Below are 12,036 nucleotides of genomic sequence, written 5' to 3'. Positions count from 1 at the left end.
AAGCTGTTTGCAATAAAACTGGTCACATGCGATGATACGATTAGCATGAAAACATATCCCAGAGAACGGTCGACTAGGTGCCCATGTGTTATTAACCCCTAGGTTAATTCTGCGCCGGAAATGTCCTTTAAAGTTAAGTGCTGCAACATCTTTTTTGCGCTTCAAGTCTTCAGGTTTTCTTTCGACTTACGCACTCAAGTTCTACACGGTGTAATGGACTGCAAAACGCAGCAGCTGCTGCTGCTGATGTGCTGCTTAACCTTATTCCATGTTTGCCAAATGAGGCACGGTCTCAAGGGCCAATACAATGGCACACATACAGATGCACACACAGGCAGTCCCATCGACTCCAAGTGTGTACTCTGGTGCAATATTGTGATATTCATCTCTATGATAAAGCCCCCATCAGCACTTCACCGTCCTGGATGCAGCTATGGCAGGGCAGCATCTTTATCTTCTGAATGTCTTATCTTGTTAACAACAGCCCCAGGTGATATATGAGTTTAACAGGCAGCAGCCTGGATGTCTGTATAATTATCAACACCCTAACAGGAAATACAAGGTGACCTGGCCTTGCATGGGTGCAGCCTCCTGATTCACTGAGGCTCCAGTGAAATGTAAGGTGCATTTCATGTTATCAGTTTATATCATACTGAATTATCATATTCTTATATAATTATTATATCTGGAAACATACTCTAAAGGCAGAAGGTGACAGTTTAGTCTGGGGAAATATATCTCAACAACTGTTTACGTTGCACTGGGTGTGTTTTGGTCCCCAAAACGTAAGTCCTAATATTTCTGGAGCACATATACAGGCAGAACCCCCATCCTGCCATCCTCAGGCCAAAATGTAATATTTGCATACAATATATCTACTGCTAGGAGTCTCCAAAGTTAGACATTTTCAAACACAAATTCAACAAAAAAATTCTCCTCTTACAGATCGACCAAAACGCCAGAGAAGACTTCAACCTGACATCTGACGGAGAATTCAGCGCCATCAAGACGTTGGTGTTGGGCAGAGTGCACGGTAAGTAAGGAGGCAGTAAAAGAGACAAGGCCTTGCTAGTTAGAGAGCACTCGGACCTACACTCGTCTAATTAACAGCTTTAAGATGTTTGACCTCATCTGACGCACAGTTTCAGCTCTTTGCACCAAATGGATTTTATTAAATATGATTAATTGTTATCAGAAAAAGAAGTCTACAGCAAAATGTAAGACCTGCTTTGGCATGAAGTTTAGCATTGCATTATGTTTATAATTAATTTCAGAAGAGTTCACAGTCCGAGCAGAGCAGTTCAGGCGCCGCAGACACTAAAGTTGAGCTCCTTCTGTTATGTCTAATCTAAACTGGACCACACAGTTAACTGCTAAGAGAGAAAAAACATTAAATATCGGGATCAAATTTCTTTGTTTAGAAAGGCATTTCTTTCTTGCCTGTACTGTAGATGGCTAAATATTATAAGGATAGCCAGCTCCAAAACATACTACCAATGATATAAGTGTGTTGTTGCTACGTCTATGGCTAAAGCAGACATGTTAGCTTGTATAAGTTAAGTTAATTTTCTACTTTTCTACTACTTTTCTGTTAGTGCCTCTGCCATGTTAATAGTTTTTAGTCAATGAAGACTATACATCAACATTGTTGTTGAGTTTATATTGAAAGAAATCCATTCATTTATCAGTGTTGATATGTTTTTTAAATGGGTGAAAATCTTATGAATCAATAATGCAAAATAATAATCTGCAAATCCAGATAAAAATCTCATGACATTATAACGTCCATAGTTTGCTCCAATTATGCTGGTTTCAAGTTCACTGTCAAAAGAAATCTAGAAAACCATGATGCATAGTTGATTAGTTGTTGTGAATATCATGTGTGGCACCTTTCACTCTCTATACTAACCAGGAACATATTAGACAGCTTCTACAAGCTTTAGCAAGTATGGATATGTTTTAGCCTGACAAGCCAGACCCACATCCAGATGTTGGGTCTGTGAACTCACCATTGGCAGGGCTCAATCCGAGGGGCGGGATAAACGGTTGTTTTTCAAATCCCCTTTGCACGCAAAAGGATAGCGCTACAACCAACCAGAGCAACGCTAGTTGATAGATTCAACTTTTGCCGTATCCGGTCGGCAAAATTCCGAACACATCTTCCTTTTTTAAGAATGACTTCAGTGCCGTTCTTTGTTCTTTTCTCAAAGAGAAGCTGAACTCCAAGTCTTCCAGAGTTGCGGCCAAAGCCAATTCCAAAGAACGCTGTTCGCCAGCAGCAGCAGCCATCTTCGTTTTCAAGTAGCGGAGAATTCACGCGGAATCGTCGCAACTCTGCCGTCATTATGTTAAACCCGCCCACCGACTCTATACACAATGTGATTGGCCCGGCCAGAGTTAGGTTTTTCCAGCTCGCAAGCCAACAGAGAGTCGCTAGACGATCCTGGCTGCAAATTACATTTGCTGCCGCTAGGGTGGTCTAGATTTCTAGGCTCGATATGTTTAGCATCAGTAAATGAGTGCAGGGTTAAATTAAAGCAGGAGTATGCTTTCCTGTAAATCCCATGCACAGATGTTGAGTCTGGGCCTCTGGAAGGGTTAGACCACATCTCCTGTGTGTGTAGTCCTGGACCTGTAAAAGAGTTGGGGTGACACAGTAACTGGCTCTGTCATGACTTATTCATGTTCGCTTTAAAGGTCCAATGTGTAACATGCTTAGTTGTTCATTAACAAAATCTGTGTTGTCCGTTCACCAACTTGTTCTTTTTCATGAATATTTACCTCCACCATCAATTCCAAGTATTCCTATTGGCTTGAAATTTTACATTTGCGTTTGCATGAACTGGGGTAGATGCTCCATATTCATGCTCCATCTTGAAATACGTTAGCCAGTAAGGGACATACAGGACATACTGCTCCACCTTTCACGTTTTCTCTGTCACATGATGAACTCACAGGAGCTGCTAATGCTGCTAATGGGTATCGTAGCTTCCCGGCCCCGGCAAGTTTGAAGAAGGAAATATGGAGGACCACACGTATTCAAAATCCAAGTTTCAGGAACAGGAGTCTTCTTCTTCTTCGCCCAGAAAAAGAAAAAGGAGATTGAAAAGGCTTTTTGGAGCGTGAAGGCTACCATAGCTGTAATACATACTTTGAATTGCGTGGTACGAGAGAGTTGATTGAGATATATGATCTGAATGCTTGATGCATTGAATTGCACACATGCATGCTTGAATACCTGATATTTGGGTATGCTTTATTTTTCATTTCCTGGCAGTTTGGGGCATGCAAGTTATAAAAGTCTTCCATACTAAGAACAAAATTGTCATTAGCAACTTCATTTCACAATGCTGTCCACTGGTTTCTGCCTCTAAACAGCCATATCTGTCCAAATACAACACATACAATAATACAAAATCCATGTGTCAGAGCAAACATGCACGCCACATATCTTAGAGAGTAACTAATTCAGATCCTCCAAGATCTTATGTCCTTTTGGATGTAAAGCTCCAGTGTGTTTTAACCCCGTCATGTCAGTGTGAGAGCGGTCCTCCCCTCTGTCAAACCAGAGGAGGCCGAGAGTCAGATCAGGATCAGAAAAGCAGCAGGAAAGTGGATTTTCTGTCGTTTCCTGCCAACCCTGTCATCCATCAGCCTAACTAATGGACCCAGAAGGAACACGGGGTGGGGGGGGGTAAGGAGTGTGTCTGCTGAAAGAAGCGCAGAGGCTGCAGGAATGTTTCCTGCTGCTCTCATCAACATGCAGATGTGTCCTGGTAAAAAAACACAGTCACCTCTCCGTCATGTGAACAGACACTGATGCAGCTGCTCACGACGGGAAATGTTGCCTTTCCCATCTGCTGTTTATAGTGCTGTGGAGGAGCGGAGGTGAATGATGGAGAGATTTGAGTCCATCAAATGAACAGATAGAGGCGAGAGCGCACATCAGTCTCAAGGAGTGATAGATGCAGACTGGAAGCTGAATTATTGTCTGCTGTAATGAAGGTGTGTGTGTGTGTGTGTGTGTGTGTGTGTGTGTGTGTGTGTGTGCTAATCATTAGAGTCAATGTGCTGCCACGATTGTGCTGCTCTGATAACAGGGAAGTCAAAGACCCTGTCAGTGTGTGCCGTGATTTGTATTGATCGACTCCCCCCACTGGTTTAGAGACTACAGCCTCTGTTTCCAGTCTTCGTGTTAAGCTAAAGTAATAGCATTAGTAATCTTCTCATCTACCTCTCGGCAAGAAAGCAAATAATAAAAAAGAAGGCAAATAAGTGTATTTGTCACCTAATTCTGGAAAAACATAGAAACTACTTTATTTCCCCTATTTAGCATTTACAACACACTGTAATGTAGTTGAACGCTGAATTAAGGAGATTTTTATGTGTTTTAAGACATCTTATACATTATTATAAGTGTGGCTCAGCCTCCGCTAACAGTATGGGTGCACACAGGAGAAGTTATAGTAGACAAATACATTAATAAACACTAACATCTGCCCACAGCTGCATTATAGTGTGTTTTAAATGTTAATATACTGCATGTAAATGCAAAATAGGGGGACTTAAAGTTAAGTGCTATAACATATTTTTGGGCTTCAAGTCTTCAGGTTTTCTTTCGACTTATGCACTCAAGTTCTACACGGTGTAATGGACTGCAAAATGCAGCAGCTGCTGCCAATGACGTGCCGCTTAACCTTTTTCCATGTTTGCCAAATGAGGCACGGTCTCAAGGGCCAATACAATGGCACACATAAAGATGCACACACAGGCAGTCCCATTCAAAGTGTCATTTCTTTGTTCAGAAAGGCATTTTTTTCTTGCCTGTACTGTAAATGGCTAAATATTATAAGGATGCTTCTTCTAGAGCAGTTTTGTAGTGGCTTTTGGAACAAAAAGTCATGATATCCAATTTGAGGGTGGTTAAATCATATTTTTATGGTCAGGAACCATTTGCAGTACAATGTTATTTCAAGTTTCTCATTCTTCCCTCTCCAGAGTCTGAGGATTTGGAGCCAGACATGGCCAGGTTGGCGTCTCTCGGTTTCACTGGTTGTCTCTCGGTGGTCCACTTTAACTCCATCAGCCCTCTGAAAGCTGCTCTACTCCACCCGGACACCAGCCCCGTCATCATCACCGGACCTTTAGTCCAGTCCAACTGCGGCTCCTCGGCGTCAGCCAATCCCTACGCAGCTGATAACACACACCACCTGTCAGGTAGGAGAAGGGGGGGTTGTTTTAGGTTAGGACAAACCAAACCGTCCTCACTCCCAACTCGTAAAATACTGACACTTGGTCAGTGGGTCTCAGCATCAGATACTGCCGTAAAAATCCCCCTTTGGCGTCTGTATGGAACGCACTGGGCAGAGCAGCAGCTCGACCGCGGCGCTGTCAGATGATGCAGTATTAAGAGAGACAACAGTAGAGAGTAGTATGGAAGACGTAAGGACGTTGGTTGGGGGGGGTGGATGGGTCAAACAACACAGGACTTTCACCCAGGAGACCGGGGTTCATGTCCCGTTCTTGTCCCGCGTGTCACTGAAACATCCATTTTGTAACCCCACCCAACATCTTGTCCTAAACCTAACTGGCTCGTTCTTGTGCCGCATGTCAGTTAAACGTACGTCCCAACCCAGAGTGTCAAATAGTGACGCCAAGAGTCCCGACCAAGCGCGTCTAAATATGACGCTAAAGGAGACAGGAGGCTTTTTGACGCGATGGGAGGGAGAATGTGTTGGACAAACGTGCAGTATTGTGGGCACGAGTAAATGTACTATAGACCTTTTTCGCGGCAGACATGTCAACATGTCATAGTAGTAGGAAAAGCACAGGTGTATTCAAAACCATTACTGATGGCCGCATTCCACTTAGGAGAGACCCTGGTATTAAACTATTAATGATGGCTGCATTCCACTTAGGAGAGACCCTGGTATTAAACCATTAATGATGGCTTCATTCCACTTAGGAGAGGTCCTGGTATTAAACCATTACTGATGGCTGCATTCCACTTAGGAGAGACCCTGGTATTAAACCATTACTGATGGCTGCATTCCACTTAGGAGAGACCCTGGTATTAAACCATTACTGATGGCTGCATTCCACTTAGGAGAGACCCTGGTATTAAACCATCAATGATGGCTGCATTCCACTTAGGAGAGGTCCTGGTATTAAACCATTACTGATGGCTGCATTCCACTTAGGAGAGGTCCTGGTATTAAACCATTAATGATGGCTGCATTCCACTTAGGAGAGGTCCTGGTATTAAACCATTACTGATGGCCGCATTCCACTTAGGAGAGACCCTGGTATTAAACCATTAATGATGGCTGCATTCCACTTAGGAGAGGTCCTGGTATTAAACCATTACTGATGGCCGCATTCCACTTAGGAGAGACCCTGGTATTAAACCATTAATGATGGCTGCATTCCACTTAGGAGAGACCCTGGTATTAAACCATTAATGATGGCTGCATTCCACTTAGGAGAGGTCCTGGTATTAAACCATTACTGATGGCCGCATTCCACTTAGGAGAGGTCCTGGTATTAAACCATTAATGATGGCTGCATTCCACTTAGGAGAGGTCCTGGTATTAAACCATTACTGGTGGCTGCATTCCACTTAGGAGAGGTCCTGGTATTAAACCATTACTGATGGCTGCATTCCACTTAGGAGAGACCCTGGTATTAAACCATTACTGATGGCTGCATTCCACTTAGGAGAGACCCTGGTATTAAACCATCAATGATGGCTGCATTCCACTTAGGAGAGGTCCTGGTATTAAACCATTACTGATGGCTGCATTCCACTTAGGAGAGGTCCTGGTATTAAACCATTAATGATGGCTGCATTCCACTTAGGAGAGGTCCTGGTATTAAACCATTACTGATGGCCGCATTCCACTTAGGAGAGACCCTGGTATTAAACCATTAATGATGGCTGCATTCCACTTAGGAGAGGTCCTGGTATTAAACCATTACTGATGGCCGCATTCCACTTAGGAGAGACCCTGGTATTAAACCATTAATGATGGCTGCATTCCACTTAGGAGAGACCCTGGTATTAAACCATTAATGATGGCTGCATTCCACTTAGGAGAGGTCCTGGTATTAAACCATTACTGATGGCCGCATTCCACTTAGGAGAGGTCCTGGTATTAAACCATTAATGATGGCTGCATTCCACTTAGGAGAGGTCCTGGTATTAAACCATTACTGGTGGCTGCATTCCACTTAGGAGAGGTCCTGGTATTAAACCATTACTGATGGCTGCATTCCACTTAGGAGAGACCCTGGTATTAAACCATCAATGATGGCTGCATTCCACTTAGGAGAGGTCCTGGTATTAAACCATTACTGATGGCTGCATTCCACTTAGGAGAGGTCCTGGTATTAAACCATTAATGATGGCTGCATTCCACTTAGGAGAGGTCCTGGTATTAAACCATTACTGATGGCGCATTCCACTTAGGAGAGACCCTGGTATTAAACCATTAATGATGGCTGCATTCCACTTAGGAGAGGTCCTGGTATTAAACCATTACTGATGGCCGCATTCCACTTAGGAGAGACCCTGGTATTAAACCATTAATGATGGCTGCATTCCACTTAGGAGAGACCCTGGTATTAAACCATTAATGATGGCTGCATTCCACTTAGGAGAGGTCCTGGTATTAAACCATTACTGATGGCCGCATTCCACTTAGGAGAGGTCCTGGTATTAAATCATTAATGATGGCTGCATTCCACTTAGGAGAGGTCCTGGTATTAAACCATTACTGGTGGCTGCATTCCACTTAGGAGAGGTCCTGGTATTGTGCATGCTGACTCACTGAAATATCTTACTGGGACACTTGTTGGAATTGAGTCATCGTTAAGGTTATCAATTTCAGCTGTGCTCTTCCTACTATGACAAGTCAACATGTCTGCTGTGAAAAAGGTCCATTGGATGTCTTTAGGTTCCATAGTGTGAGAGGAGATCAGCTCTGGGTTTATAAGCTTGTAAGGAATTTAAAATGTATCCTTTGGCCTCTACTACAGCACGGATTGGGAAGACTGGTGGAAAGTAATTGTTCTGGCATTCTTCCAGTCCTACACCACAGTATATGTGCCATTTTCTCCCCTTTGTTTCTGTGTGTGTATCTATTCTTGGTAGGAGCTGCTATTTCCAACTGTGTAATGGGCTCATTAGTATGTACACCTTGTTGAGGAGACTCATGACAATGCACATGATGAGATAATTAACTTGGACCACAGAGGGGATTTGCCAGTGTCTTTCCTCAGTGTCTGGTTTGCATGCAGCTTCATGTTCCCTTAATAGAGTCCTTTGGAGAGCTGCTGCCGTATTCCCCGTCTGCTCTGAATGATGATACTGTGATGTTGTCTCTGTTTTTCTTCCCTTTTTTCTATTCTGACTCAAATGCTCTTATTGTCTTTTCATGTTTTCTCTCCACATCTTTACATCCTTTCTGCTTTGCTGTTCTTCTTCTGCACATCTCCTCTTCTAACTCTTGGTGCCCTCTCTCTTCTCTTCTATCTTCCCTTTCATTTCTTCTACCTTTCTTCTTTCTCCGCTGTAGACCAGTCTGGTTCAGCAGGTTCAGGTCAACCTTTAGTCAATGCCATGAGGACTGACTCGGCTCTGATTGGAGGTATGCTGAACCTTTTCACCTTGTTTTACTGGGTTTGTATTGGACTTCGCTTAACTGTCAGAGATCACACTCAATATTTCATTTATTCTGCTGAAAGCCAGCAAAGGTGTCATGGGCAAAAATAAAATCCATCCAAAGTAAAACGTGTTTGCTACATTTTTCTGCCCAGCCAGTTTGATTCAAAGTGATGATTGTTTGGTTCCTTTAAGCATCTAGATAGAGAAAAGTGAGAGAGTCAAAATTCTTCTAAAATTGTCCATTCAATTCCTGTGACTCTGTGTCTCAGTGCACAAAGGACCAATAATTAATCTAATCAAACTTTGGCTAAAATGACTTGCTGGCCGAGAAGCTTTCGCTCTGTTATCTTCAAATGCAAACCAAAGTAATATAGTGCAAAATTGATTTCAGCCGTATTTTTAGATTGCAATTAAATGAAACCTTTTCTGAGTAATAAAAAGTGTCCAAACAGAAGTGTGCAGCTGGGTCCAAATGTGTTCAATTCTGTTCACTGTACATTTAAAGTTAGATTAGTAGAACAAACCAAACTGCAGGGCAAAAGAGCTGCCATCCCCAGGGGAGGGGAGGCAGAGATAGGCAGAAATCATCCCAGTAGTTTCACAAAGCTCTGTGACCAAAGTCCCCTGTGATAAATTTCTTTTGCAGAAAGTTGGTGTATCAGCAAGCTTTCCACACACACACACACACACACACACACACACACACACACACACACACACACACACATCAGAATGTCACAGCTCTGCTCTGGTAGTTGTCAGCAGTGGTGAAAGAATTGATTTACTCACGTCAAAGTAGCAATACCACAGTGTAAAAATACGCCATCACAAGTAAACATCCTGCATTTAACATTTCAACTATCAAAATGTACTTCACCCTTGTGTTGTCTTCCCGTCGGCCATGCAACTTTTTGATTTTCTGGGTCAAAATTAAAAATTGAACCTTTTTTTCAACGTTTTGGTCGCTTTTTTGACATGTTTTTGTCACTTTTCCTGATGTTTTTGTCACTTTTTCCCCCCAAGTTTTTTGTCATTTTTTCCAATATTTTTAATAATTCTTTTTCAAATGACATATCAGTCAATAAAACACCCAAATTCAATGAAAGTTGTGAACTGATTACTCATTGTACTTTGTGAAGAGTGTTGTATGCAACCATCCACATTATTTTCTATTGACAATTCGGTTAAAAGAAACCTAAATTTCTGATATAGAATCCTTTTTAAAATGGGTCAAATTTGACCCGAGGACAACAGGAGGGAAAAAGTAAAAAAAGTATCAAGACGTAAAAGTGCTCATAATGCAGAGTGGCTACTATCAGTGTTATTTTATTATTGGATAAATATTATTGATTTATTAATATGTAAGCGGTACTTTAATGTTATATGTCAAGAAGGAGCTAATTTTAACAACTTATATACTTTATCGGTAACAATGGATCATAATAAATAAATGATAAAATTAGTTTTATGTTAAGTGTATGTAAGTGTTGAACCATGCCCAAGTGAAAAAAAGCTGCAATTTTCTTTTTTTCATACGGGTAACAGCTCTCTTTATTAATGTTTTTAATTTAGTGATATGTAGGTATTTATGTCTTGAAGAAACACATACAATTAGTTTTACTGTGGGATATATCTGTGCATTTAGTAGTAAAGAGGTTAGCCCAAAGTAGAGATGCATCTTCCCGCTCTCTCTCCAAAGGTATCATGTGTATATGTAGTGTCTTGTTATAGTATGCAAATACTGCAAGTCCTTAGGTCAGCGTGTGGTCACTGCTTCCACTTGCTGTTGATGAAGGCTAACTGCTTGTTAAATCACAATGTGTAGTTTTCTGTGTCTCCAAATGTAAATTACACAAGATACAACATGAAATTTGGGTTTTTAGTTGTTGGAAAGCACTTTTTTATGGATCTTGGCTAGCCTTTTCCTACTACGCCAGAAACACACCACACGCTGAAGCGACGCGAATAGCCGTGAAGCGTAGATTCGTGCCTCATCGCCTGGCTGTTCGTGTGTGTGTGTGTGTGTGTGTGTCTGTCTGTCTGTCTGTCTGTCCGTTGGTCTCTCTCTCTCTCAAGACAGCCAAAGTCACCATAAACCTGGGTGTTTTATTTTGAAATTTGTTTTATTTTGTAAAGTATCCGCCTGCACTGTGGCTTTCCTGTATGTCATTACCTGCCTGGCTTGACACGTTCGCTCGCGGCTCGCATAAGAAATAGTGAAGACGCCGAAACGATCGCTGTCGGACAGACAGATTTTATAACATGGGCGCCAAAATGAAAATAGTCTATTTGCGGCGCTTCAGCGTGCGGCATGTTTCTGGCGTAACAGTATTTGTGCTAAACTAGGCTAACAAAAAAACAAACTACTAGTGCTACAATGTATGTCAATCTTTTCATCTTACTCCTGATAAGAAATTAAACAAACATATTTCCCAACATGTCAGAGTAAATGTCCTCTACCTTGCAGGTGTCATAGCAGCGGTGGTCTTTGTGATTGTGACCGGCCTGGCCATCACTGCCAGCTTCCTCTACCGGAGAAAAGAGACGTATCGAAACCAGGAAGTGAAGGAAGTCAAACAGGAAGACAGTGCAGATTTCCCTTTCAACAACCAGACTGACTCCCAGAACGTCTCCACTGAAAACCCAAAAGAGTATTTCATTTAACTTGGAGGCCTGACGAACTAAACAGGCAGGGGAGTCCTGCCACGCCTCAGGACTTTACACTGCACTCAGAGAGCCTGACCCACTTCTCTGGCTGCTCAGAATACGGAAAGCAAAAAAGGAACAATGCACACAGTTTTGTCAGTGCTGGACTTATGCAGTGTTGATATCCATGTAAATATAAAAAACAAAATGTAAACGTGGAAGTGATGTCTACAGCTAACTAATGTCTCTGTCATGTTGAAAGGTTGCAAATACTCTTTGTTTTTAATGATTTCAGTTAATCAGGGCGCATGGAATCGTGACTGGATTGGTTTGGCTGATGCTAGGAGGATAATTAATGGATGTTTGCTGAAGTGGAAGTGGAAGTGTTTGACCTGTAATTAGCCCCTTAGGAAGAGTACTTCTTTAAGAGTGGTTTGTTGGCGTGTCATTTGTCATGTGCAGGGCTTCGGGGGAGAAACAGTGTGCACTCTTTAGAGGTTGTAGAGCCTCAGAGCCCTGTTAAAGTGAAAACTGTGTGAAAAGGTGCTGGCATTGTCAGAGTCCTCCCCACCTGCAAACATCCGCCAAATACCATGGCATTGTTTTTCTAACCCCAATTCAATTACATTTTATTTATAGTGTCAGATCATAACAGGAGTTATCTCAGAACACAGATAGAGTAGGCCTAGACCACACTTTATAATTTAAAAAGACCCAACGATTCC

General features: G+C 42.2%; 1 pseudogene; it reads left to right on the top strand.

Moving 5' to 3' along the window:
- The window catches only part of LOC114564962 (contactin-associated protein-like 4), a 177,860-nt pseudogene extending 166,155 nt beyond the window's left edge, over positions 1–11,705 (top strand).
- Positions 11,706–12,036: the final 331 nt, after the last annotated feature.

The sequence above is a fragment of the Perca flavescens genome, chromosome 12 (assembly GCF_004354835.1).
Source record: "Perca flavescens isolate YP-PL-M2 chromosome 12, PFLA_1.0, whole genome shotgun sequence".
Taxonomy (NCBI): Eukaryota; Metazoa; Chordata; class Actinopteri; order Perciformes; family Percidae; genus Perca; species Perca flavescens.
The sequence above is the reverse complement of the archived record's forward strand: the minus strand, read 5'-3'. Positions and strand labels throughout refer to the sequence as shown.